The 26,732-nt window shown below is 40.3% G+C and overlaps 1 protein-coding gene across 3 annotated transcripts in view; it reads left to right on the plus strand.

Moving 5' to 3' along the window:
- PLXDC2 (plexin domain containing 2) overlaps positions 1 to 26,732 on the plus strand; it is a 414,339-nt gene that overhangs the window by 91,848 nt on the left and 295,759 nt on the right. The gene's annotated exons all lie outside the window — the stretch shown is intronic.

Consider the following 26,732-nt stretch of genomic DNA (forward strand, 5'->3'; position numbering starts at 1 on the left):
TTCCCAGGCAAGAATACTGGAGTGGGTTGCCATTTCCTTCTGCAGGGAATCTTCTGACCCAGGGAGCAAACCTGCATTTCCTGTGCATCTCCTGCATTGGCAGGTAGATTCTTCACCACTGAGCCTAGGCTCTTGCTAAAAGGACTGCAGTTTGCTGGCAGAAAATATTTTACACTGCCAATCTTGTTGGAAGCCTGATGTAAAAACATCTGCAGCTTGGAAAAATTGGAGACAGCTAATTACAGTGACTATAATTAATAGTTAATTGTTTTAAGGAAAGCAATTAACAAATTGAGCTGATACTTAATCTACCCGATTAAAAACAGGAAGCAAAAAGAATTCAGAAAAAAGAAGCAATATCTGTTGTATCCACGGTTGTTTCTAGTGGAGATGGTCCGTTTTTCACATTTTCTTTTAAAACATACCTGCTGAAATATACTTCGACCCCCTAAGACCTAGTTTATTTTACCTTTTTTTTTTCCTGCTGTTTGTTACTTAAACCTTCACTTTTGCTATTGGATATTTAAACTTAATCTGGTACTCCATTCTAGATACCATACTTTAACACTGACATTAAACCAACTGCACAGGGGCAACTAGAATGGGAAAGCACGTGATTGTAAAGTGCAGCAATGTTCAGTCTGCAGAAGAAAGACTAGGCCAAGACATCCTAAACCACCTACTAAAATTTGAAAGGCTGTGTTTTAAAAGTTAGAGATACATGTATTGCCTAATTCCAGGAAGTTGATTTAGGTCCAATGGATTAAAAAAAACATTGCCACTTTTATCAACCCCACACACACACCCAAATAATTTTATAAGAATAACATTCCTGCATAGCAATACGTGACTGGAGCTGATGGTTGCTACCACTTTATCACTTTTTGAGCCTGTTTGAGTCCATTTGAGCTGCTGTAACAAATATACGGTAAATTGCTGGCTTAAACAGCAAACATTTTTTTCTCACAGTGTGGGAAGCTGGGAAGTCCAAGTTCAAGGTGCTGGCAGATTCAGTGTCTGGTGAGGTCCTGCTCAGTCGTTCAGAGAGGACTGCACTCTTGTGTCCTCTGGTGACAAAAAGAGAGCTAACTAGCTTTCTGGCCCCCCTTTTTTTTTAAAGGTCACTAATCCCATTCATGAAGGCTTCACCCTCATGACTTTACCTCCCAAAGGCCCCATTTCTGAAGACCATCACATTGGGATGAGGGTTTTGACATATGAATTTGGGGGACACAAATACTCAGTCCACAACAAATTAAACAAACAACTCCTGCTCTCTATACCTGGTGCTGATCCCCGGCACTGAGACCCAACACCAATAGTTGTTTATCATTGTGCCTGTACCTTGGTTTCATTACGCATGGCAATCTATCATGCTAATGGTACTCATTACGTCTCTAGACATTTGAGTTTTGTCTCCTGACATCTGAGTTGGTTTTTTTTTTTTTTGTATCCGTGATTGTGATACTTAATGGTTCAAAATGGTGGGCTATATTCTACTGATTTTTATTTTGTTTGAAAGTGAAAGTCACTCAATCATGTCTGACTCTTTGCAACCACACCTCTGGACAGCACCCCTCTAGGCTCCTCTGTCCATGGAATTCTCCAGGCAAGAATACTGGAGTGGGTAGCCAGTCCATTCTTCAGGGTTTCTTCCCCACCCAGGGATTGAAATATCTTCCCTTCAATCTGTTGAAGGGTCTATTTCATCTATTGCAGGCAGTTTCTTTACTGTCTGAGCCACCAGGGAAGCTCACTTATTCTGGTTAAGTGAACATTTTACTTAACTTCAATTTGTATGATTTAAAAAAAATGGAACTTTTCAGTTTCATGATTTAAAAAGCATAATTTGTGATGTAGCCTTTTACAAAATCATCTTAACTTTTATGAGCTAAAATGGACAAAATAGTTTCACATACATCAGTTAAGAGGCAGCCAGTTAAGCACAGAGTGCTACTCCCTTGTGGACGTTTCAGAGGGGCGGTTTCATCTCTGCTGACTATTCTTCTCATCACTAAATACTGAGAATACTGGAGTGGGTAGCCTATCCCTTCATCAGCAGATCTTCCTGACCCAGGAATCTAGCTGGGGTCTCCTGTATTGCAGGCGGATTCTTTACCAACCGAGCTATCAGGGAAGCTCATCAGGAAGCTATCAGGGAAGGAGTGGAGAGTGATTAAACACAAACCAACATTGTGTACTTGATGTTTTGTCAAAGCCCTTGTTCTAGGAATCAGTGGGAAAGACCTGTTGCTGGTGGGAAGCCGTTCTTCTAGTCTGAGGATCTACTCTGGACTGGTTCTGCTGCTCCTCCCTTATGGTTAATTGGCTGGGATGAGCCTTCCTCAGGAAGAGAGGATCAACCATGACACTTCAGAGAGTGTATCCGAGACTTAGTGATTTTAATGGCAAAATATAGCTCAGTGATTCTAAAACTACAGCATGTTTTTAAAGCTCATAAAATTGGCCCAAAGTGCCAGAAATCCCCATTTTGGACTGCCTTCAAGGCGATGAGAGCTCAGACACTGACTCATCGAACTGTTTGCTTATTAACAGATGTGGTACCAAACATTTTTGAGGATTGAAAAAATGAGCCGTTGTTCAAACCCTGTGAGTCTCTTAACTACAAAGCTCTTTTAACCTCTTAATCTTGAGACTTTGGGGATTTCAAAGGAAATCTGATCACAATGTATCAATATACATACTGATTTTTGTTGTTGTTTATTTTTAACTCATCCAAATGCTATTTGGCCAAAGACACTTATTATATTTGAGAAATCTTTTGAGTCATTTGATAAACTGTTGGGCGCTCTATTTCTTTCAGCCAGGAAGTTGCAGTCGCCAGCATTAAGCAGAAAGTATGTTATTGAGTTTCAGCTTTATTTAGAAAGAATGAGGTTTCGTGTGTTTGTGAACAGATTTATTTCACTGACCGTCCACTCCAAACATCACGTAACAGTTGAAATTTCTCTTAGCATTAGATATACTGTCAGAAAAGTCTCCCCTAATTAAAACAATGACTGTCATTTTAACCAAATATAAATACATATATGTTCAACACAATAGAAGAGAAAAGTTTTTGAAGGAGTTCCACAAGAGTAAAGATCAGTCCAAGGATTTATCTTTCTTGGTGTTGTGCCATGTTCTTCTGAGGGTTTGGTATTGGTGTACGTACTTATTAAACCGAATACTTGTTATGCAGTATAGGCAGAAAAAATATTTTACCCAAATGTTACACTGAGGCACTGAAAATGGGTATCACAACCCACTCCAGTATTCCTGCCGTGTGAAAACCTACAGACAGAGGAGCCTGGCAGGCTACAGTTCACAGGGTCGCAAGAGTAGGACACAACTTACTGACTAAACCATCACCACCACACTGAGGCAAGTAAAGATAACTTTTAAAAAATTCATGCCAGTCAATAGAAGGTGGGGTTCGGAGGGGAGAACTTAGCAAGCTCTATTGGAGCTTCCACTTGAATAGGTTGCTTGACTTTTTTTCTAGCCAAAACTGAGGTGTGAATGCTGCTCTATGTTTGTATAGATAAAGTTGAGCATCTTCAACTGATTCCCCCATTGTTAGTTATTAATATACAATTTATCCACTTCTCTCAGATTTCATATAGAGCTCGCAATCATGTTGACATTCCTGCTGAGTGGAGGGCCCTATTTCCTTAGCAGGGTTATATAACATTGGCTCATAATGTCCTTATCCATTCATAGTGAAAACACTGACACAGAAGTAGAAAATGATTTTTCAGAGCAACAAAGGAATTAATATGGTTCTGAATAAAACTTTTTTGAAAAAGGCTTTTCATCCCCACACTTGTCCTTAACGCTCAGGCAGTCTGTGTAAATCATTTGGAGGAGATCTGGAAAGATGACCTAACATGTGTGTCCAGTTTTTTCCTACAAAGGAATAGATTTTGGTAAAGACATTCAACTTCTTGATGGTTCAATTCCTGCATTTATAGCATAGATACTGGTGCTTGCAGGTTCTCTTGCAATTCAGGTGACGAGTGAGCACGAGTAAAACCTACTATACTTCCCAGATGGCAGATGTAGTCTCCTAGGGCCTGCTTTATTACCATCCATAGAGATACTATAATGGCTTGTTCCATATGACAATGAAGTTGTATTTCTTATCTATTACCTCCTTATGCTTTGAGGGGGGCGGGGTGGAAATTGGCAGGAAAAGAATTCAAAATCAGGGTGAAGTTAAAGGTCTGCAAACTGCTAGTGCAGAGAATATAAATTTGTGGGCCTGCTCCAGACAGCACAGTTAACTCACTTAACTTACAGCCGTGACACCAGTGAGCTGTATTTAACATCAAAGCACCAGAGAAGGTCACCCAGGTCCCACAGGAAAGTCTGTCAAACTTATTGCAGCTCAGATGGCATCCCGAGGAAGCTGAAGGCGTGGAGAGCTTAGTAGCCTCTGCCCACTGGTGGTACATGATAGCACTCAGGCAATTTTGTGCTGAATGGGCCTTGTGTGTGGACAGTCTGGTAGGTATAACAGACTTGCAAAACAATAAAGGAGTTGCTAGGAGTGTTGATTCATTTCAGTGTATTCCATGTCAGTAGAGCATGTGGAAGCCTTGGTCTGTTTTATTGTTGTTGTTGTTGTTTTTAAGTAAATGACATCTGCATGAGCATCCTTGATAAAAAAGGACAATATCTAAGTATTTGATCATGGACTTTTATGCCAAATTATGTTCTACTTAGCCCACCTGCACTTTGCATGAAGTGCGACGGGGCGGTAGTTGAAATCACAGGTGTTTGAGTCGGCTTTGCTGTTCAGGATCTGCCCATCCCTAAAACAGGCTTTCGTCAGCCACTGTAGGATGGTACTTCAGTGAGGAATAAGTAGCATTCATTGAGTTGGAGTTGCCTGCTGATTTCCACACAGTGAAATGAGAAAGCATGCAGCCTGAGAAGTTTTTCATTGACTGTTCTGTGCCAGGGTTTATCAGCTAAGCAGTACATTCATTATACCTACCCACTGAAATAAGAATTCCCACGTATGGACGTTTAGTGCATCCACATGTGTGCGTTAAGCAGAACAAGAGAACTGTAATATCATGGAGATAGGGTTGGTATTTTCCCTTATTTTTCAATATAGGACAAACAGGAGTAAATGTGGAAATTTTGGAGCCTAAAAGAGGTGACACAAAATACAATTCTATCTGGCAGATTTGTACCAGAAGCAAATTTAGAGAAGCATAATTGCCAGTTTCTTGCACAACAGTCTCCACAGTTTCTGAATCTGCAACTTTATACCAATCCCATGGAAGCAAATAAAAGTGAGAAAAATAATAATGTCTACTCATGCTTAGTCAAGGGTCCAGGTGAGATTATGTCCCCATATGAATGGACACTGTCACCATTCTAGCTTAATTTAATGGGCATTACAGTTTTGCACTGAGTAGGTGGGCTCAAATGAAAAATTAATTAGTGGATATAATGGCCTTTTAAACTGTATATTTACTTTGAAAAGAGTAAACAACCTACATGAGGATGTTTTTTGTTTTTTTTTGTCTGTTGCATTGTTTTGTCTGAAAATCACCAAAACGAGTAGAGAAGGGATTGTCTGCTTACGAGAAGCATCTGAGGGCAGAAATCTACAGGACTACAGCACTGAGCCCTCTGTGGCTGGGAAATGTACTAGGCACTACAGGGAAAGGATGATGGAATCACTTTCTCAAGGATCTAAGATGGGGGGAAATGGACCAAGGCAGAATTTATTTACATGTTTTCCTATGGATGTTTCCATATTGTGGGGGAGACATTATAATGAGAGTGGACTCTTGAATGTCAGTCTCGCTTGAAGTATGTCCTTCCCCATTCCCAGCACTGCCTTTGAGAAATGTGGCCTCATGGGAAGAAATGAGAAAGCATGTAGTGTGGGGAGTTGTGCAGAACTGCTGAAAAGAAACATGTCCTGTGGCATTTCAGTGAGACAGGATGGTGACTGCAATATCTATTGACACGAAGTCAATGGCAGCCCTTGAAAGTTTGATCACTGCATTATCTACTAAGATAGACTTGAGAAGTTGGTACCTCCTGATGTAGAGGGTTCTGCAGTTTGGATAATGATTACTGTCCCAACTCTTTCCATTTCTTTTCTCATCCTTCTTTCTTTCTTTTTTATTGTAGTATAATCAATGCACATTGTTGCATTAGTTTCTGCTGTACAGCAAAGTGAATCAACTATATGTATACAAGTGTCCCCTCCCTGTTGAGCCCTGCCCCAGCCCATCCCTATAGGTCATCACAGAGCACAGGCTGAGCTCCCTGTGCTAAACAGCAGCTTCCCACCAGCTATCTGTTTTAAACATGGTAGTGTATATATACCAATGCTACTCTCCCGCTTTGTCCCATACTCCCCTTACCCCATGTCCACACACCCATTCTCTGTGTCTGTATCTCTCTTCCTGCTCTGCAAATAGGTTCATCTCTACCATTTTTCTAGACTCTGCAGGTATGCATTAATATATGATATTTGTTTTTCTCTTTCTCATTTCTAGTGCTTGAGTCTCAGATTCCTTTCCCCTCTCTGGCCTTATTCAACTGCTGTCCAACTCACCATAAAACTGCTGTTCCTGACAAAATTTACTCTTTCATTCATCCATCCAATTTATTTTGAGTGTTTAACGCATTCCAGATGCTCTGCTAGAATTCTGAGAATAAAACAGATGAAAGGAAAGGTACACCCCACATTGAGAAGCTAGCACACAAAGCGGTAAAGCACCGTGAGACATGCTCGGTGGTGGAGCACACGCCTTGGACACAGAGTGGCCAGGTAGGGAGGGCTGGCAGAGTGTGGGAGAGCTTCCCAGAAGAAATTGGTATTTGACTTGGCTTTCAAAAGATGAGATGACATTTTTCTGATAAAGGCAGAATAACGGGCAATTCAGGTAAAGAGACAAATTTACAACAGCAGAGAATCGTGAAAAGGTGTATTATCTTCGTAGAATAATAATAGGTTCAATGGCACTAAATCTTAAGTTCGTGATAGGCTGTGAAGGACTTGAAGTCTGGGGGAGGAAGTAAGTACCAGGTTATGCTGGGCATTGTCCACCCTTTTATAAGATTTTTGCCTGAGGCATCTGGAAATGAACAAGTATGTTAAGTCTTTTACAGAAATAGCCTTTTTTTTTTTATGCTGCTGCTGCTGCTGCTGCTGCTAAGTGGCTTCAGTCGTGTCCGACTCTGTACGACCCCATAGATGGCAGCCCACCAGGCTCCGCTGTCCCTGGGATTCTCCAGGCAAGAATATTGGAGTGGGTTGCCATTTCCTTCTCCAGTGCATGAAAGGGAAAAGTGAAAGTGAAGTCGCTCAGTCGTGTCCGACTCTTAGCGACCCATGGACTGTAGCCTACCAGGCTCCTCCGTCCATGGGATTTTCCAGGCAAGAGTACTAATAGACCATATTTATTGCAAAATTTAGAAAAACAACTAAGTGAGCAGAAGATAAAGAGTACTCACATCCTACTGACAGGGTCGGGACACTAGGGAGTCCATCTGATGATAAAGTGTGTCAGAACCAAGGGTCACCCTCGGGTGGGGCTTAGTTCAGCTGAACTTCCTGTGACAGGGAGCCTGGAGAACAGTCTGGGCTGGGTGGGCTTTATTGTAGACAGGACCCTCGTCCTCTCTTCCATCCTAGAGTGACCCAGAGGGAGATAAAGGCTCTTTATCCTTTAATAATGGACCCATTCTCTAGAGGGTGTCAGTTTTGTTTTTTTTTTTTAATCTATTTTTTTGTTTTATCTTTGGGTGCGCTGGGTCTTTGTTGCAGTCACGGCTTTCTCTAATTGCATCAAATGGGGATTACGCTCTAGTCACTGTGTGCAGGCTTTTTATTGTGGTGGTTTCTCTTGTTGTGGAGCATGGACTGTAGGCATGTGGGCTCAGTAGTTGTGGCTTGTGGGCTTAGTTGCCCCATGACTTGTGGGCTTAGTTGCCCCATGACTTGTGGAATCTTCCTGGACCAGGGATCGAACCCATGTCCTCTGTATTGGCAGTCAGACTCCTAACCCCTGGACCATCAGGGAAGCCAGGAAAGCTGCAGTAGGGCTTGAACCTTGGATGTATACCTAGCTCTCAGATTTCCATCTTGGAAAGTTAGCCTAAAGCCTAAAGTTGATTCTAGAAATGCCTCTCTACATGGAATCATATGATTCTTTTCCAGCAATGTGAAATGTGAAATAGACTGTCAAGGGATTCTATATTTCTTTGTGGAAATTTGTTCTCACCTTTTAACAACTGATTGATAACATTTTTAAACAGTAATCTTTTAAAAATCATGTTCTAAAGTTTGCCTAAATCGATTTCCTTCTGGCTTTGAAGCTGCTGCTGCTGCTGCTAAGTCGCTTCAGTTGTGTCCAACTCTGTGCGACCCCATAGACAGCAGCCCACCAGGCTCCCCCTTCCCTTCAGGCAAGAACACCAGAGTGGGTTGCCATTTCCTTCTCCAATGCATGAAAGTGAAAAGTGAAAGTGAAGTCGCTCAGTCATGTCCGATCTTAGCAACCCCATGGACTGCAGCCTACCAGGCTCCTCGGTCCACGGGATTTTCCAGGCAAGAATACTGGAGTGGGGTGCCATTGCCTTCTCCGGCTTTGAAGCTATTTGTACACAAATATAGACTTGAGATTAGCTTTTCTTCTCTTGGCCAGAATCAGAGTGTAAGCAATGGCTAACACAAAGCTATGGGTCAGGAAGAGAAAAAAAAAAAAGACAAATCTGCCATTTTATCCAGACACTCAGAATTATGGACTGCTCAGGTGGCTCAGTGGTAAAGAATTCACCAGTCAATGCAGAAGCCGCAGGAGACATAGGTTCAATCCCTGGGATGGGAAGATCTTCTGGGGGAGACAGTGGCAACCCACTCCAATATTCTTGCCTGGGAAGTCCCTTAGACAGAGGAGCCTGTCTTTGCATTGGATCGCAAAGAGTCGAACACAATTGAGCACGCATGTACTCTGAAATATAGCCCCTGATACCAGAACCTGTGGCTTGGTTACACCTCCTGAGAAAAGGGAAGAAAGAATAGTTTTCATTGCCACTTTATGTTAGTGTTCTGCAAACTCATTTCATTCTCTGGGATACTCATATTTAATTGTTGAAAATGACTCTAAAGCTAGAACTTTTCTAACAATCATTATTCTGAAATCACTGTAGAATTGAGTTTTCTTGGGTGATTAGTCTGCTTAGAGATTCCAGAAGGACAATTTCTCCAGTGTCCTGAGGAAGGTCCTTCAGCCATCAGTTCATGCTCTTGAAAGAGCACGTTCTCATTTCTCCTTTTTTTTTTTGCCCCAAGGATTTCATTTCCTAGCACATTTTTTTTTCTTTGCTTTTTGGTACATTTTAAGTTCCCCAAATTCCCTAGTACCATTTCAATAAGAAATATTATACTCTTTCTAGGCCCCCAATTCAAAAATTCCAACTTGGGAGATTATTTCATTAAGAAGAAGACTGAAATCAGTTTTTAAAGTGGATGTTATATCTCAATTGGAAATGGAACTTCAGGAGCAAACATTTACTGGTTTAAAGAAAATCTTTCTTTAAAAAAAAAAAATCTGGGATTTTTTTCTACTTGAGCTCACTGCAAACCACTAATAAGGTCTTTAGCTGTGTGATCTTAGCATAATTCATGGTTGTCGAGAGGAATATTTGCTGACTTAGAGGATATGTTGACTCTTATCAATGAAATGCAGTCAGGCTGGTATTTATACTCAGATTTTAAAAATTTCAAGCACACTGGACTTATTCCAAATACATAGTAAAACTGAAAAAAAAAATAGCATACCATGATAAGCAGAAGTGTAGGCTAATTTTGTAAAATGTGTCAGCTACGTTTGGGAAGATGGCTAAACAAGCGAAAACAGATTTTACAAAGAAAAAGCACAGGTGTTCCAGGTGTTGAAAGATGGGATTAGGTAGCAGCACGTGTTACCTCCTCAAATGTCAAGATCCAGGGGGAAGAAAGCTTGTCTGGTTCTTCAGATGCCCTTGTTGACTCAGAGTGTAAACGTGGTGCAGGAAGAGGGTCTCAGTGAGTCCATTCCCCCTGGGAATTGAACTCAGATTCTTCAGAAGCAGGAGTGGGCTCCAGCTGGCACATTCCTCTCCTTTCTGCACCCATCGCTGCCTCCCTTCCGCTCTCATCTCTGAATATTGTGAGCAGCCTCTGATTTGCCCAGGGCACCAGGCTGTGAGCCAAGCTGATTTTAATGACTATCCTTAAGCTTCAGCCAAACAGATGTTTTACAGGTGCACATTGTTGGGCAATTCACAGTTAATACATTATTTAAAAGGTGCCCGTAAATCATTTAAAAATGTATTTTAAACATTCATTCTGGTGGGCTTTCTCATTAAAGGAACCCTACAGCAAATCTTTCTTGAAAGGAGAAGGATCTCTTTATGATGTCAGTAACTATCAGCACCCCCTAAGTTTGGCCTTTGTATATATTTGATGGATTGAAAGCGGTGTATAGCTATATTTTCAGGCTGTTACCCTCTGCAGAGGTCCAAATTTAGCTTCACCAACTCCCTTATCAATTTTTAAAATAAATGTATTTATTTTAATTGGAGGATAATTGCTTTAAAGTGTTGTGTTGGTTTCTGCCAAACCTCAACATGAATTAGCCATAGGTATACATATGTCCCCTCCCTCTTGAACCTCCCTCCCAACTTCCTCCCCATCCCATCCCTCTAGATTATTACAGAGCCCCTGAGTCATATTGCAAATTCCCATTGGCTGTCTATTTTACATATGGTAATGTATGTTTCCATGTTACTCTCTCCATATATCCCACCGTCTCCTTCCTCCCCCAACAGACATAGAGTCCCTTATCAATTTTGTTGCTGCACGCCTCACAGGAGGGTCAGACGGTTTGGTAGGAGGGAGGCAGATTGTATACAATACCTCTGACTCTCTTTTCCTGCCTTGCAGTGTCCTTTCAGGCTTTCCTGCAAGTTCCCTATTTCTGTGAATGAACCTTAATGAAAACTCACACACTTGCATAAATAACTGGATCTTCAAGGATGACAAATTTGGGAAATAATACCTAATGTGTTTAGCTTCAAAACAGGAAATACCTTCTAATTTGGGAAGTTTGGGTACCTGTGTGTATTTAAATTAAATAATGAAATCTAATAAAAATGCCTGAAGGACTTGCATGTCTGTACAAACAGAGTTTTGATAGTATGCATCACATCACGTGCTGTTTTAAATATCCTACCCATCCCAGTGGGTCTCCGGTCAATGTCCCTTCCTGCTTGTGTCATGGAACATAGTTTTTGCAATTTTCATTACAAATTTGACAAAGTAACAGATACCAGCTCAATTCCTGGTATCATTCTTACTTCTGATTTACTTATCTTCCAAATTTTTCCAAAGGTCTAGTTTTTCCACTTCTCTTGTCCTTCTTCCTAATCCCTTTATTTTCTTTCCTCTTGGTATTAATACAATATATGTCTTTCCTGATCTTGATAATCTTACCTTCTAGCCTTTCTATTTTTGCCAAGATCATGCAGTCCATCAACTGAAGTTATCAGAGAGACTCTTCTGACAAGATTCCAAATCTCTTTTGACAGATATTAAAATAAACATGTACTTTCAAAGGCTTTTCAGCTTTTCATTTATTTTTATTTGTTTGGCACACTCTATGGCATTTTCTGATTTCCTTTTATTTTTGATTTTCTGCTTTAGGCTTATGCTTTCTTCTGCACAGTGAGACACCAACCACATGTGCAGTCAATTGAAGGAGCACAAAAGATAGCTTTCCACATGAAATGACTTTTAAGTAAATTGTAATCTTTTGATAGATTACCCTCATATCTCACACTGGAGGTTTTAGTTGCAAAGCACAAAGTCAGAATGTTATGGGAATTAAAAAACACAAACAAACACCTTCCTCTGGAGCATGGTTGAGTACCATCCTTTCCAAATCAGATGTTCTCCTGAACTCATTGTGCTCTTCTTAGGTAATCAAAAGGTAATGGATTACCTTTGAGATACGCAGAATCAAGTCCATGACTTTGGGTCAAGTCAAAAGTGGGTTCTATCCTGGGTTGGGAAGACCCCCTGGAGAAGGAAATGGCAACCCACTCTGGTATTCTTGGCTGGAAAATCCCATGGACAAGAGGAGCCTGGTGGTTGCATTCCATGGGGTGGCAGAGTCAGACACCACTGAGCGCAGCCCAGCATCCAGACCTAAGTGATATTCTACTCCTTTTGTGATTCACTCACTAAGGTGAACCAGACTTTTCAATGGATAATTTTACTTTTTAATTAATATTTTATTGAAGTATAGTTGACTTACAATGTTTCAGGTACACAGCAAGGTGATTCAGTTATACATATACACCTGTATTATTTTTAAAATTACTTTCCATTATAGGTTATTACAAGATACTGACTATAGTTCCCTGTGCTATACAGTAAACCTTTGTTGCCTAGTGTGTACTTCATTTTTAAATTTATTTAGTTATTTTAGTTGGAAAATAATAACTTTACAATATTATGGTGGTTTTTGCCCTACATCAATATGAATCGGCCATAGGTATACATATGTCCCCTCCATCCTGATCAATGGTTTCTTTTAAAGAAGAATTTCCAAAGAAAACCCTCTCTCATATATCCAAGGAGGTGTGTTGACTCATAAAGTTGAGTATTTCAGCATCAGTGTTGGCCTCAGTAATGCCTCAGGGCTGCTCCATTTCCAGAAAGAGGGAATAGGATCCCACTGAAGATTTAGTAGAGAAAGTTTTGAAAAAATCATGATTATGTAAACAAGTCACTGTTAGGGTTTTTAGCCTCTTTTTATCTTCAATGGTAAAGAATCCACCTGCCAATACAGGAGACATGAGTTTGATCCTTGGTCAGGAATATCCCCTGGAAGAAGGAAATGACAACCCACTGCGGTATTTTTGCCTGGGAAATCCCATGGACAGAGAAGCCTGGCAGGCTACAGTCCATGGGGTGGTAAAAGAGTCAGACACGACTTAGCCACTAAACAACAATGTCTTCAACGCATACTTTTTGTGATCTGGGCTGGCCTCCGAGTTCACGGGTGGTAGACGCTGACAGGGGGATCCTCAGGCGCTTTGGCTGTCTTGATGGTCTCCCCACAGGCGTCATCAGCACCCGGTGCCCCTGTGCATCACCATCAGGTAACAGGCTGGCTGGCTGCTGCAGCCAGAGCACACGATGCCCAGACAGCTGACAGGTGTTGTGGCCTGGCGCTGGAGGAGTATCCTCTCCCATCTGGAAGGTGGCCGAGCTGGCACCTGGCAGGAGGGAGAGCCAAGGCAGTGAGAAGGAGATGTCGGCTCTCTGGGCTGGTCAGAGGAGGTGCACGTGTTCAGGAACCTCCCGTGGGAGCCCAGACTTGGCCATGGCTGCTCCTCTGATGCCAGTGCACACATCTGGGCTGTTACCACCGATGATCAGCCATAGCCAGGCATCTCTTTCTCTTAGCCCAGCCACCTAACAGACAGTTAGCATTGACGTGATTGATCTGCCTCCCGTTTTTTGAGTCCAGCTCATGATAATCACAGCAGTGAAGGGTCACTCCCCGAGGATGTGCACTGAGCCCATAAACAGCCTTTTGGTGTGAGTGCCATTCAAACGAATTCGCATTCTGAAAGCACGTTTAAAACAGTGGAGAGAGAACCATGAAAACTCTGCCAGGGCAGCAGCGATGGGAAAAGACTAGTGTAAACTATCGAAAGGAAAGTTTTGGCAGAATAACACCCGATAGATCAATGCCTTTATTGCTATTATGGATACATATAGAATTCATCAGAATCTGTTGTAAATGAAACAGACAAGTATGTGTTAATTGTATTCTGATATAAATAAAGAAGTTTAAAACAAAATTTTAAAACTTGTTCTCAGAACATCTTGCTCTTTTTTAAAAAGCGTTTTTATGTATGGAAGTATAATTTGCATGTATAAAAATGCATATATTCTAATTGTAAGCATGATATCTTCTTACTAGGGAACCAGCAACCTGATGATAAAATAGAACATTCCTAGTACCCCAGAAGTACCGTGTGCTTTTTTTGATCACTTTTCCCCACTTCACCTCTCTTGAGGTCTCCTCTACTCTGACTTCTTATAGTATAAATTGGTTTTGCCTGTTTTACACTTATATCATTAGTTGGCAAGTATTTTCTCTAATGAGCCAGACAACAAATTTTTAGGCTTGTGGGGCATCAAGTCTCCACTGCAACTATGCAGCTCTGCCATTGCAATGTGAAAATAGCCACGGGCAATACATACACATTTGGGGATGGCTGTGTTTCAGTAAAGCTTTATTTACAAAAACAGATGTTGACTGAATTTGCATGTGGCTGCAGCTTGCCAGCCTCTGCTTTACATAAATGCTTGCTGGTATGTTTGTGAGATCAATCCAGTGGTGCAGTGGGGCCAGCTCACATTGGCTCCTGAGGACCAGCTATGCACATCTCTTCCCAGCTCAGCAATCAGTGACTTCAGTGGAATATTTACACCATGGAAACTGGCAAATGCTACAAACCATGCCATCCCCTACTCCCCATTTGCTTTGGAATATGACAGAATAGGGTGTTAGTGATAATTCACTTCATGTCTCCTAGCTTCTCTTTCTTCCTTTGTAATGGGGTTGTGGAAACACCCAGAGATAATGTATGTAACATGCTTAGTGTCTTTTATAACGTGCTGCTATTACCTGTTTCATTCCAAAACGATGATCATATTCTGGAATATTTCTGGATATTAGCAGATTGTAAGAGTTCATCTTGGCACTTTCTATGTGCTAACTTTGGATCTTTGATGTTCTTAATGATGTTGGAAACATCTCTGACACTTGCCCCCAGCCCCAGTCTCCAGTTACACTGAGACATACACCTGACTAAACTTTTTATACCTAGAATTGGCTAATGTCCTCTGGTCCTCTGCACCTTTACTCCGTCCTCCACAACTGTCATTAAGTTTGCCTTTTCCAAAGTGTGACACATATCTATTTGTTAATAGTTCCCAGAATACTGGAATATTTTTGCTAATGTTAATGGTTCCCAGTGCCCACAAGTTGGGCATCATCCCTTTTACCAAGTCGTGTATTGTCCCAATCCCTCATCTCCATTGTCTGCTTGGCATACTCCAGGGCCTCTGGTCATGCTGATGCATCTTCTCATGTCATTTCCACCTAATCTGTAAGGGCCAATTTCCATGATGCCTCCTCACCCTACACTTTTTTTCCAACCCTCCTTCCTATCGCACCCACAGCAGAATGAATTGTACCCTCATCTATGTCCCTATGGTTATTTGAGCTTAACATTTGTTATACCGCACATCACATTGTGTTATAATCGGTTGCTTGTTTATCTGCCTCTCTTATTGAGTTGCGAGTTTCATGAGGACAGAGGCTTCTTCATACCATCTCACCATAACTCTGCTGGGATACAAACAGATGGCTGGAATGTAAGCCAGAAAAACAGGGAAACCCAAGAAGGTAATAACGTGGGCTTATTGTCACGTCTCATAGCAGGATCTGCCATCCCTGGGCAGGCACATCTAACAAGAATTTCTTTCTGGATGAGGAAGGGCTCCTGGTTAAATTGACATCTGAGAAAGAGGCAAGAACTAGTTCTTTTAACTGATTATCTCCAGAATACCTTTGGGAGAGTGTTTAACCCACTTCTGTGGGTGTGGCATTGGCTTTGTGGGACACAGATTGTAATTGCTGCTTTCAGCCCAGCATAAGCAGTGGCTAACACATTTCTTTCTGCCCTGGATGGCTTTCGCATTTGATTTCTCAATGGTTATAAAAACTCAAAACCTCGGTTCATGTGGTGGCATTACTAGCCTTCCTGATTTGCAAATGCTATACCTAGCCTTACAACGTTGCAATACATTAAATACAGCAGATGTAGCTTATCTTACGTTGCCATATGCCAGTCGCACAGCTGGGAAACTCAAGGCTCTAACTCAGGCAAAAGCATTAAATAGTTCCTAGGGCAGGAGTCTGATATCTCACACACAAAGTTTTCGGTTACCTGGTACTACAGGGAGATGGAAATATAGGGAGACCAAGTTGTGGATGACCTGAAAATACAACTGCGGAGATGGACTTGAGCTGGGTAGGCAACCAGAAGTAACTGAAGCTTGACTCTCAGGTCATGGGAAGGTTCAACTGGCATGTGTGCTCAGAATAAATTAGTGTAGGAAGAAACAAAATGCAGACATCCTGTGAGAAGTCTGTTACAATAGTCTGGTATTGTAAGTAATGACGTAGGCTCACAGGAAGTAATGAGCTTTCTAACTAGGATAGTGGCAGTAAGATTTTTACACACACACCCACACCCACACACACATATGTACATATATGGGCTTCCAGGTGGCACAGTGGTAAAGAATCTACCTGCCAATGGAGGAAACCCAAGAGGTTCAGGTACAAGTTTGTGGAATAAAACAAATTAACCAATTAACACATTTGAATGTCCCCTCTGGGATATCTGTTTGGGAACTTTGTAAATTAATGAGACAAAACATCCGTTCCTGTCAATCAAGGTCAACCCCAGGTCAGAGTTTCTCCATGAAGTTAAATTTCATCAAATTAGCAGAGGGGACATGGTTTTTCCAACATAACAAGAAAATGTGTTGTGACTCTAGGAGTTATCTAGTGACACTGTTAAGCTTCCATTTCCTACTTGGATGTGAGATTTTATAATTATGAAAGCTCAGGAAAGTTAGGTTTAAAGGGGCTGAAATTTTTCTCCTATTTTTCTTCTTTAGAGAACTGTTACAGGATGATGTGTGGTAAGAAGAAAACAGTACAGTAACTGAAAAAGATGTAATATTTATAGATTTTAGTAAAACATTCTTTTGGGCAAAATGTGACAAACGTGGCATAACAGGCAAAAAATGTGGATGCTTTTGAGCTATGAGGGGAAATTTATTTTTCCAACTATAACTTCTAAAATCTGAGAGATGCTTATTTGGACTTGGGGATGTCATAGCAGTGATTGAATTATCATATTGATATGGTTGATGTTTTATGTAATATGTATATTTATATATGGGCTTTCCTGGTGGCTCAGTGGTAAAGAACCTGCCTGCCATGAAGGGGATGTGGGTTTGATCCCTGGGCCAGGAAGATCCCCTGGAGAAGGAAATGGCAACCCACTCTAGTATTCTTGCCTGTGAAATCCCATGGACAGAGGAGCCTGGCAGGCTACAGTCCATGGGATTGAAAAAGAGTCAGACATGACTGAACACAGATGCATGCATGCATTCAAGGTTGGCACTTTAATCAATTCAGATTTAGGTAATTTTCAAATATTGAAAAGAATTTAGGTGATTTAATACAGGTATGTGAAAGAATCTCAAAACCAGAAAGATTTATCATTAAACAAACTTATATTCTGGAAATAGAATGTAGGAAAATAACGGTTTCATGTCATCCTCTTACTGCATTCTGGGAGGATTTACTTCATTTAGAATAAAGCAAGGAATTTTAACATTATAAAATTATTTGTATCAAGAAGCCTAGAATTTGGAAATGTATTTTTTAGTAAAAATAAGGTGCTAGGAAGTCATGAGTTTTAAATACACGCTAATTTTCGAAATGATATATAGAATTAAGAAATAATGTGTATGATTTATCCCTTTAAAATGAATCTTAATTTTGGCCTCAATTAATTGGATAGTAATGGAATAAGATTTTTTTTTCTTACTTGAATTTTACAAGACAGGTATACAATTGAGTATCCCTTAGTAGTTGTAGTGTTAGTCACTCAGTCGTGTCTGACTCTTTGTGACCCCACTGTCTGTAGCCTGCCAGGCTCCTCTGTCCATGGGATTCTCCAGGCAAGAATACCAGAGTAGTTGCCATTCCCTTCTTCAAGGAGTCTTCTCAATCCAGGAATTGAACCTGGGTCTCCTGCATTGCAGGCAGATTCTTTACCATCTGAGCTACAGGGAAGCTGTGTTGGGTAGGTACAAATACATTCTTTACTATAAAAGTTTACTTAATTGTGTAAAAAAAAAAAAACACCTCGATGTTTTTTGGATGCTCAACCATTTCTAAGGTAGCTTTCTGGAAATAATTACATTTTTATAGTGTTTTAATTTTCTTCGGTCAGTAGAGTTGAATTTAAGATCTTACTAGTGTTTAAACATGTGTGGAAGAAGGAAAGAGCATCTGTGTTGGTTGGGTCTCCTCCTTCACCCCATTTCTCTGCCCAATAGTTGCTTTTTTAAGAGTACACAGATTAAATTGGTTCTCAGAATTGCTTGGCTTTTTTGATTCTCTGATTAGCTTCATTGTGTTTCATCATCTGCAGAGAGAGGATAATAGTACCTTTAGTCAAGAGTTGTGAAGTACCTGAGTTCTATGGGCTTCCCTGGTTACTCAGCCGGCAAAGAAGTTGCCTGCAGTGCAGGAAACCCAGATTCAATCCATGGGTCAAGAAGATCCTCTGGAGAAGGAAATGGCTACCCACACCAGTATTCTTGCCTGGAGAATCCCATGGACAGAGGCGCCTGGTGGGCTACAGTCCATGGGATTGCAAAGAGTAGGAAATGACTAAGCAACTAACAATTTTACTTTCACTTTGAGCTCTTCAATTGAAATATGGGAAAAAAAAATATTGCCTCTTTGAACAATAGATAAAAAGCACATCCGAATCACCTGTTGCCCTTATAGCTTAATAAAAGAATGAGACATTTTGGTACTTTTGAAATTTAACAAGAATTTTTGAGGCAATATAATAAAATACTTGAAGAAATTCTCTCAAAGAGCAGTTGTTAATAACTTTTCAAATTCTCAAATTGTAATTGTTGAATATTTCTAATCTGAGATCTGTCTGGGATGTGGGATGGTTAACACTTCAAAATTTATCTTGTGGATTCAGGATCTGGTATTACACTATGAAATGGAGTGCTAAAATCATTTATTTCTAGACATAAAGAATTTCAGAGCAAGAAATTCAATGCTCTACTTTTACAGGTAAATAAACTAATAAAAGCAGAACTCAAATTGGATTTGATCCAACTGACAAAGCTATGCCATGGAAGAACAGGGCTCTTAATCCCTAACAGGATTCCTCATGCCTTTGTTTCATTTTATTTCAACAATAAATGCGCTTGGATATGGGAGCTTTCAAAGACACTTCCCAGAAAATATAAGTTTCAAAGTAATTGGAATTTATAAAGGCAGCGCTGCATGTGTCTGCTCTGTATTCTCGCTTTGGAGAGATAATGTGTCCCTCTCAGGTGTTACGTGTGTTCTCTGAGGGTCACCCCAGTGTCTGCCCCCGAACTGTAGCTGTGATGACCAGGGGCCCCTGTGTAGGGGCTGGGCCTGCCTGAGCTGCTGCACAGACTGAGTGTAGAAGCCTGAATGGAGATGGGCCAGTCAGAGCCACTCCCCCTGGAACTGAGAACTGTGACAGAAAGTTAAACTCCTATTACTGGCACCAACAGGTGGCATTGCATAGCTCTGGGAGCAGAGGAAGTTGCTCTGTGGAAAATTACAGGCAGAGAATTTTGCTGGAGCCTGACTGGTTTTCCAGTTCTGGGTTCTAGTCATTCCAGGGAGCCAGCTGTACCGGGTTATGTCATAGCACACTGCATGCTAAATCGCTTCAGTCATGTCTGACACTTTGTGACTATAGCCCTCCAGTGTCCTCTGTCCATGGGGATTCTCCAGGCAAGAATACTGGGGTGGGTTGCCATGCCCTCCTCCAGGGGATCTTCCCCACCCAAGGATCAAATCCACATCTGTTATGTCTCCTGTGAATCTTTATTAGAAATTCCTTTTTAATTTTTTAAAAAAATCTTCTCTAAAGCCAGGTCAAATGGAAGTCTTACTTGAAATGAAATGATGCCTAATCCATGTTTATCCTTTTAAACATCTTTATGGGAGAAAGAAGAATGCCTTTTGTGACTATGAACATTGCAAAGGACTTTATATTTCATTCACAGAAATGCACAAGGACACCCAGAGTTCATCTCCCTTTGTCTGTCTTTGTCCCTCCCACCCCCTCCAGTTCATATCTTTGAATTCCAAACTCTCATTTATTGAATTCCCGTTATGTGCCATGTACTGCGTTCCACACAGGTCTTATTTCCTTTCAACCAAATATATATATTTTGCCTTTCATGAGATGAGGTACACTTACTCTTCAGTCAAGCCTTTCTTTTTTTAGATTGTGTTTGAAATTTTGAAAGTTAAGAACTTTGGTTTTAGAGTCAAGTTTCCACAGTGATGGAAGAGTTGGGCACAAAAAGCAAAAGACCCCGGTGCTATTTATCTTGATTGAAGTGCAAGGTTTCATAACTAGCCATGGTTGCTCTTTTGTAAAGATGGGAGTAATTTTGCAACCATTCTGTATCTTTTCCAAAGGCCAGAGAAAGAATAAATGGACTTAAGTTGAAATATTGGAAATGCTATTGAAAAGAAATGCTGTCGAGAAGAAAAGATTGTCCAGATGGTAAAAGCTGTTGAATATCATGTGGTGAGCTGAGTAGCATTATACAACACCGTCTGCCGTGCCTGAAATAGCAAGATTTTCGTTCTCTGATATTTTGTAGTTGTTTTCCCTAATAATTCTGAGAACTATCTTATGGAGTTTCCATTAACAGATTTCATAAATTTCCTCTATGTTAGGCAAATTTTGTAACTTTTTATGTACTATTTTACATGGCTCAAACATTTTTCATGAAACCTAATTGGATTCTCCAAAAATACTGCAAAGAAAAGTCTAATCTTTTCTTTTCAGATCCAGTCCAAAATATATTATATAGTTTCATTTAAATATTTTTACATTTATATTTTATAATTATTTTATAATTTAAATATTTATGGGGGAAAAATCAAGGTAGCCGGTGCTTATTGGTAATAGTGAGGAGATGCTCATAATGAATAGTGATGACCCCAGTTTGTTCAAAATCAGTAGTTTAGCCATTAATTATAATCTCTCCACCTTAAAAAAAAAAAGCTGATTTTTTTTCCATACTGTTACTTACAGATGCTATTTTTGTTTTAAGTAAGGCTTACTTTCTATCTCTATGTATTTGATAGATGTTGTTCAGTCGCTAAGTTGTGTCCCACTCTTTGGGACCCCATGGACTGTAGCCGGCCAGGCTCCTCTGCCCATGGGATTTCCCAGGCAAGAAATATTGGAGTGGGTTACTATTTCCTTCTCCAGGGGAGCTTTCCAAGTCAGGAGTTGAACCCACACTTCATGCATTGGCATGAGGGCTCTTTACCCGCTGAGCCACCAGGGAAGCCCATGTATTTAATAGCATAATGGCTAAATTTCAGGGTGTAGCTTGAGAACTTTTCAAATGAGAAGGAAGCAGCAGCCAGAGAATGAAGTCCCCCCACAAGTTATATATTTAATCGCTGAATAATCAGGATTTAACCCTGCTTGGCTGCTTGGCTTATGTAATGGGACATTTTTCTTGCTATATAACCACAGAACATTGTTTTACCCTAATTGTTGCAGAGTCTAAGTGTTTTTCTATTGTTCTGTACAATCTCTTCAGGTCTTCGAGAATATTCTCAGCTTCTAATGCTAAAGATTTCTCTGTCTTTGCCACCTTTCTTTCAGAAACAAAGTAGATGACAGAGCTCTTACTTCTGCCCTCTGCCAGGGTGAAAGTATTTTAATGGGACAGCCATTATGTAAGATCTATTTCACAGAGTAGTTGAGCACATAAGCATTGCCATATGCTGTGGGTGTAGCTTTGCTGGTCAAGATCTATTAAAGCCAAAAAAAAAAAAAATTGCTGTACTTTGTAAAATATTAGACCAAGCAATGCTCCCTGTGCCACTGGGCTTTCTTCCTATTCTTTCCTATCTTCCTGTCTCTCTTGTACAGTACCAGTCATTTGAAGAAATTCTTAAAATAGGAGAAGTTTTCTGTTGTCCTTTTAGACCTGTGAAATCCAATCAACCCATCCGAAGAAAATGAGTTATTTCAGGGACTTGTTTACTTGGAAGAGCAGATGGTCATAAAGGTGATTTGTATTTCTTTATGGAGGAGATAGACTTCTACTGTGCATTGTTCACTGGAAAGATCATTTGCCACATTTGATAAGAATGTGGTCTTTGTACCTTAAAGTAGCTGGCTATCAACTCTTGCCACTTTCCTCTAAAAAGCTGTGGGCTATTTTTAACTTCCTGGTAGCTGTTATTACAGAAGTAGCTACATGGTAAATTTGATAATGATTGAAGGATTTTAGATTATAATTGCAAGATAAATATCTGCAATATCCTTATAAATCAGGAATCGGTCTGATATACTTTCTCAGAGGTGTAGCATTTCTCTTTTTTTCAGTTAAAGTTGCTTTAGAGGGATTTTCTTGTAGCCTGGTAATAATAAATATTCTCTAGAGAAATAGAGAAATGATGGTATAGTTCAACTAAGAAGCTATCATATCTCATTGGCTGATGTATTTTAAAGACATGGAAATAAGGTCCAGAATAATAAGCTGTTTTTTCTCCAACTTCTGACATGAAAGCCTTCAGAATATATATTAATTTGCATGGATATGCCACATATTATAGATTTGAAATATGTATTTCTTGTTAACTTCTGTATTCAGTAATTTTTCTTGGAAAAAACCATTCAGATTGGTGCATGTCATAATGGACTTTATATTAATATTGCTATTCTGATACATGAATACTTGTCGTCTTATTTGTCCTTTTAGGGCTTCCTCTACCAACTTACTGACTGTACTGAGAGGCTCATCATTGAGGAGACTGTCTTTCTGTCAGTGTCCGTGTGGCCAAAAAGAGAGTCTGATGAAACTATTTAAAAAATCTTGCTGTGTTTGTAGCAGAGTGAAGTCATGCGGCCATGCTGGTGATTAGGCATTATCCCCATCCTGTAAACCTTCAATTTGTTTGGAAATGAATGCCATGTTGGCAACTCTCACCAACCGTCAGCCTTGCCAAGGCCACGCTGGCCTGGATTCAGTTCTCTTGGCCTGGGTGTCTTATTTTTCCCTGTGTAATCCTGATGGAGCTGGGGGATAGCTTTTAGCCTTGTGGCACTAGTGAAATCCTTAGCAATGAGCAGTTTGTATGTGACTTGAATTGTCTTCAGTTTCATCTTACCTGCAAAGGACTCCACAGTCTTTTCATGTCATCTTGCTGTTGTAAGTGCATTTAGATGCTTTGAGTAAATTCAATTGCCTTTTTCTTTGGTTTGTTTTATTTTTATTTTTCTTCTATCTTGAATTTATATATATATATTTTTTAAAAAAATTTTTTACATTGTTATGTTGATTTCTGCCCTACAAAAATACACATCAGCCATGATTATACAAATATCCCCTCCCTCCCTAGCCTCCCTTCCCTCTCCCCATCCCACCCCTCCAGGTCATCAAGAGCTCCAGACTGGGCTCCCTGTGCTACACAGCAACTTCTCGCCAGCTAATCCATCTTACATCTAATAGTAGATATGTTGATGCTACTTTCTCCATTCGTCCTACTCTCCCCCTCAACTGCCTCTTGATATTGGTGAATTAACTGTCTTGTGGAGGGAGAAAAGCCTACATCTAACTCCAACAGATCACTTTCAGTTGATGTGACAGAGCCTAAAATTCACTCCAATCAGATATGAAAGATTTTATATCATCCTCTACCCTGTTGAGTTGAAAAGAGTTTCCAGAGGACTGTAAATGTATTTTCACACCAGCTTCCAAAATCCTTTGTTATAATTTTGGACAAGACCACAGAAGAGAATCTTCATTCAAGTTGGACCTGATACGATGTGCCACTCAAATTTATTCCACCCACTGATTAAGGACATGGATGGCTCAGGCAGACTGCTTTCAACTTGGAAAAGATTGTCAACATCATCATGAATCAGACCTGGTATATCAGAGAATTTTCTCAAAGCAGCTCAGCTGAATTGCCTGCCTCCAATTGTCTTGTCCTTTGATTAATTCTACATACCACTGCCTGAATAAGTTAACTCCTACAATGCAGCTCTAGTAATGCGGGAGGAGGGATGGAGGAGCCTCTCATTGCTTGTTGTTGTTCAGTCACTAAGTCCTGTCAGACTCTTTGAGACCTCACGGACTGTAGCATGTCAAGCTTCCCTTCCCTGTCCTTCACTATCTCCTGAAATTTGCTCAAATTTATGTCCATTGAATCGGTGATGCTATCTAACCATCTCATCCTCTGCTGCCCACTTCTCCTCCTGCCCTCAATCTTTCCCAGCATCAGGTCTTTTCCAGTGAGGTAGCTCTTCTCATCAGGTGGTCAAAGTATTGGAGCTTCAGCTTCAGCATCAGTCCTTCCAGTGAATATTCAGGATTGATTTCCTTTAGGATGGACTGGTTTGATCTTGCAGTCCAAGGGGACTCGCAAGAGTCTTCTCTAGCACCACAATTCAAAAGCATCGATTCTTTGGCACTCAGCCTTCTTTATGGTCCAACTCTCGAAGCCATACATGACTACTGGAAAAACCATAGCTTTGACTATACGGACTTTGAACCCTAGATTCATTAGTATTTACTGAGCTCCATAACCTTTCTTTCCATCTTCAGCTTCCACTCCATTGCTTTGCACTAACCAAATCTAATATCCTGTTTGTGGTAGGTAGGGTAATGCCTCTCCTGAGGTGTCCACCTCCTATTCCCCTGAACCTGTGACTATGTTATAGCTCATGGCTAAGGATAAGTAAGTTTAGGAAGAAATTAAGTTTGCTAATCAGCCACCTTGAGATGGGAAGCTTATCCTGGATTAATAGGGTGTATTCAGTGTCATCTCAAGGGTCTTATATGTGAGAGGGCCAGGTTGGAAGATGCTAATTAGACTTCTGGCTTGGAAGATGAGGAAGGGCATCATGAGGCAAGAAAGGGAAGTGATGGGACCTCCAGAAGCTGGGAAGTGCAGAGAAACAAACGATCCCCAAGAGCCTCCAAGAGGAATGCAACCCTGGGGAAATCTTGATTTTTAGCCCATTTTGAATTTCTAACCTCCACAACTGTTGATAATAAATTTGTGTTATATCAGCTCCTAAGTTAATGCTAAATTGTTGCAACAGTAAAAAGAAACTCATACAGTGTTGTATAGTGCAGTAGTTATGAAAACAGACTCTGAACCCAGACAGCCAGGCTTGAATCCTGACGTCGACACGAGCTCTGAGTCCCTGGGCAAGTTACTTGAAGTTTTCTGCAACTTGGCTTTCTTCCCCTACTCACTGAAGTTTCAGATAACTAGATAACTGTTTTCTCCAAAAAACATCTTGTGCTTTATTGCTATCATAGTTTGCTAATGTTATACCCATAATTCTACTTGGAAAAAAAATGTACTTATTTTATTGCATCCTGCACTAATATTCTCTCCTCCTTAAAAATTTTTGTGATCCCATCAGGGTAATTTATGTCTTTCTCTGTTTTTTTCTTGGTGCAACTCTAACATTTTGCTTTTTATCAAGTTGCAAGTTTTGCTGTAGTCAAGCATTGTATTTACTTTATTTAAACTCCTTTAAAATATGGACAGGTTTTGTTCACATTTGATTCTCCCACCCCTAAGGATTTGGAAAAGTACAATGCTTGTTAAAGATGTCCCTAAATATCTGTGGAATCAGTGAGCGGGTTGCCATTTCCTTCTCCAGGGGATCTTCCCCAACCTGGGACTGAGCCCGCATCTCCTGCATTGGCAGGCAGATTCTTTATGACTAGGCCACAAGACAAACCCGAGTCTTATAAAATTAAGGGTTCCGTAAGATGTTGTTGGAGGCTATACTACCCATTTTAATAAATAAATGAAATCATGTCCCCAGGAAGGGTTTTAAAATGTTCAAGGGTGATATGGATAAATAAACTTATTCAAGCAATTCCGTTAAAATGAATTTTTAAGTTCACAACTGACAATTTGTCATACGTTTTTTAAATATTAAAATTAGCACCCAGGGTATCCTTTGCAGGGTTTAAATGCTCAAAGTATTAGTATCAGGGCCTCGAGTAAGGGTGAAAATTGACAGAAATTTGTTCTCTTTCCTCCTGCCCCAGCCCTCTGCTGGTGTCTAGTCTCAAATTCTAATGAAGGGAAAGTGGAGAAAATAAACAGGGGTCTTAGCACAAGCAGAATGATTTTCTCTGTGTCTGGAGGAATAGAGAGAACACAGTGCCCTCAATTAAGACCGATTTTGATATTCTATTCTATTTCATACACCGTGACCAATGGTTCCTACATCCACTTCTCCATTAATGGCTGGAAGTTTAAATTATGCTTGATAGTCTCAATGGAAGATTGTGGTTGCGATCAGAAAATTCTGTCCTTGTGTGGTAGTTCAATTAATGCTCTGAGTTCTGGAGAAAGAGACAGCTTAATGTGGATTCCAGCCTTGTCACTTGGGACTTTTGTGGCTTTGAGCCAAGCTTCGCCTGTCCAAACTTCACTTTTCTTATGTAAAGCTATTAATAATAAAAGAATCTACCTTAAACATAACAGTTATTACTCTTTCAAAAATTCTGTTTTGTATACCTTTTATATTTTAAAGAATAAAGTGTCATATTATTATTTAATAAATGAGAACACACATACAGTATATACTTAGATTGCAAAGCTAGTTTAATGTACAGAATCAGTTCATTTCAGTTCAGTCACTCAGTCGTGTCTGACTCTTTGCGACCCCATGAGTCGTAGCACGCCAGGCCTCCCTGTCCATCACCAACTCCCGGAGTTTACCCAAACTCATGT

The sequence above is a fragment of the Giraffa tippelskirchi genome, chromosome 13, assembly GCF_054371585.1.
Source record: "Giraffa tippelskirchi isolate mGirTip1 chromosome 13, T2T-mGirTip1v1.2.pri, whole genome shotgun sequence".
In the NCBI taxonomy this organism is placed as follows: Eukaryota; Metazoa; Chordata; class Mammalia; order Artiodactyla; family Giraffidae; genus Giraffa; species Giraffa tippelskirchi.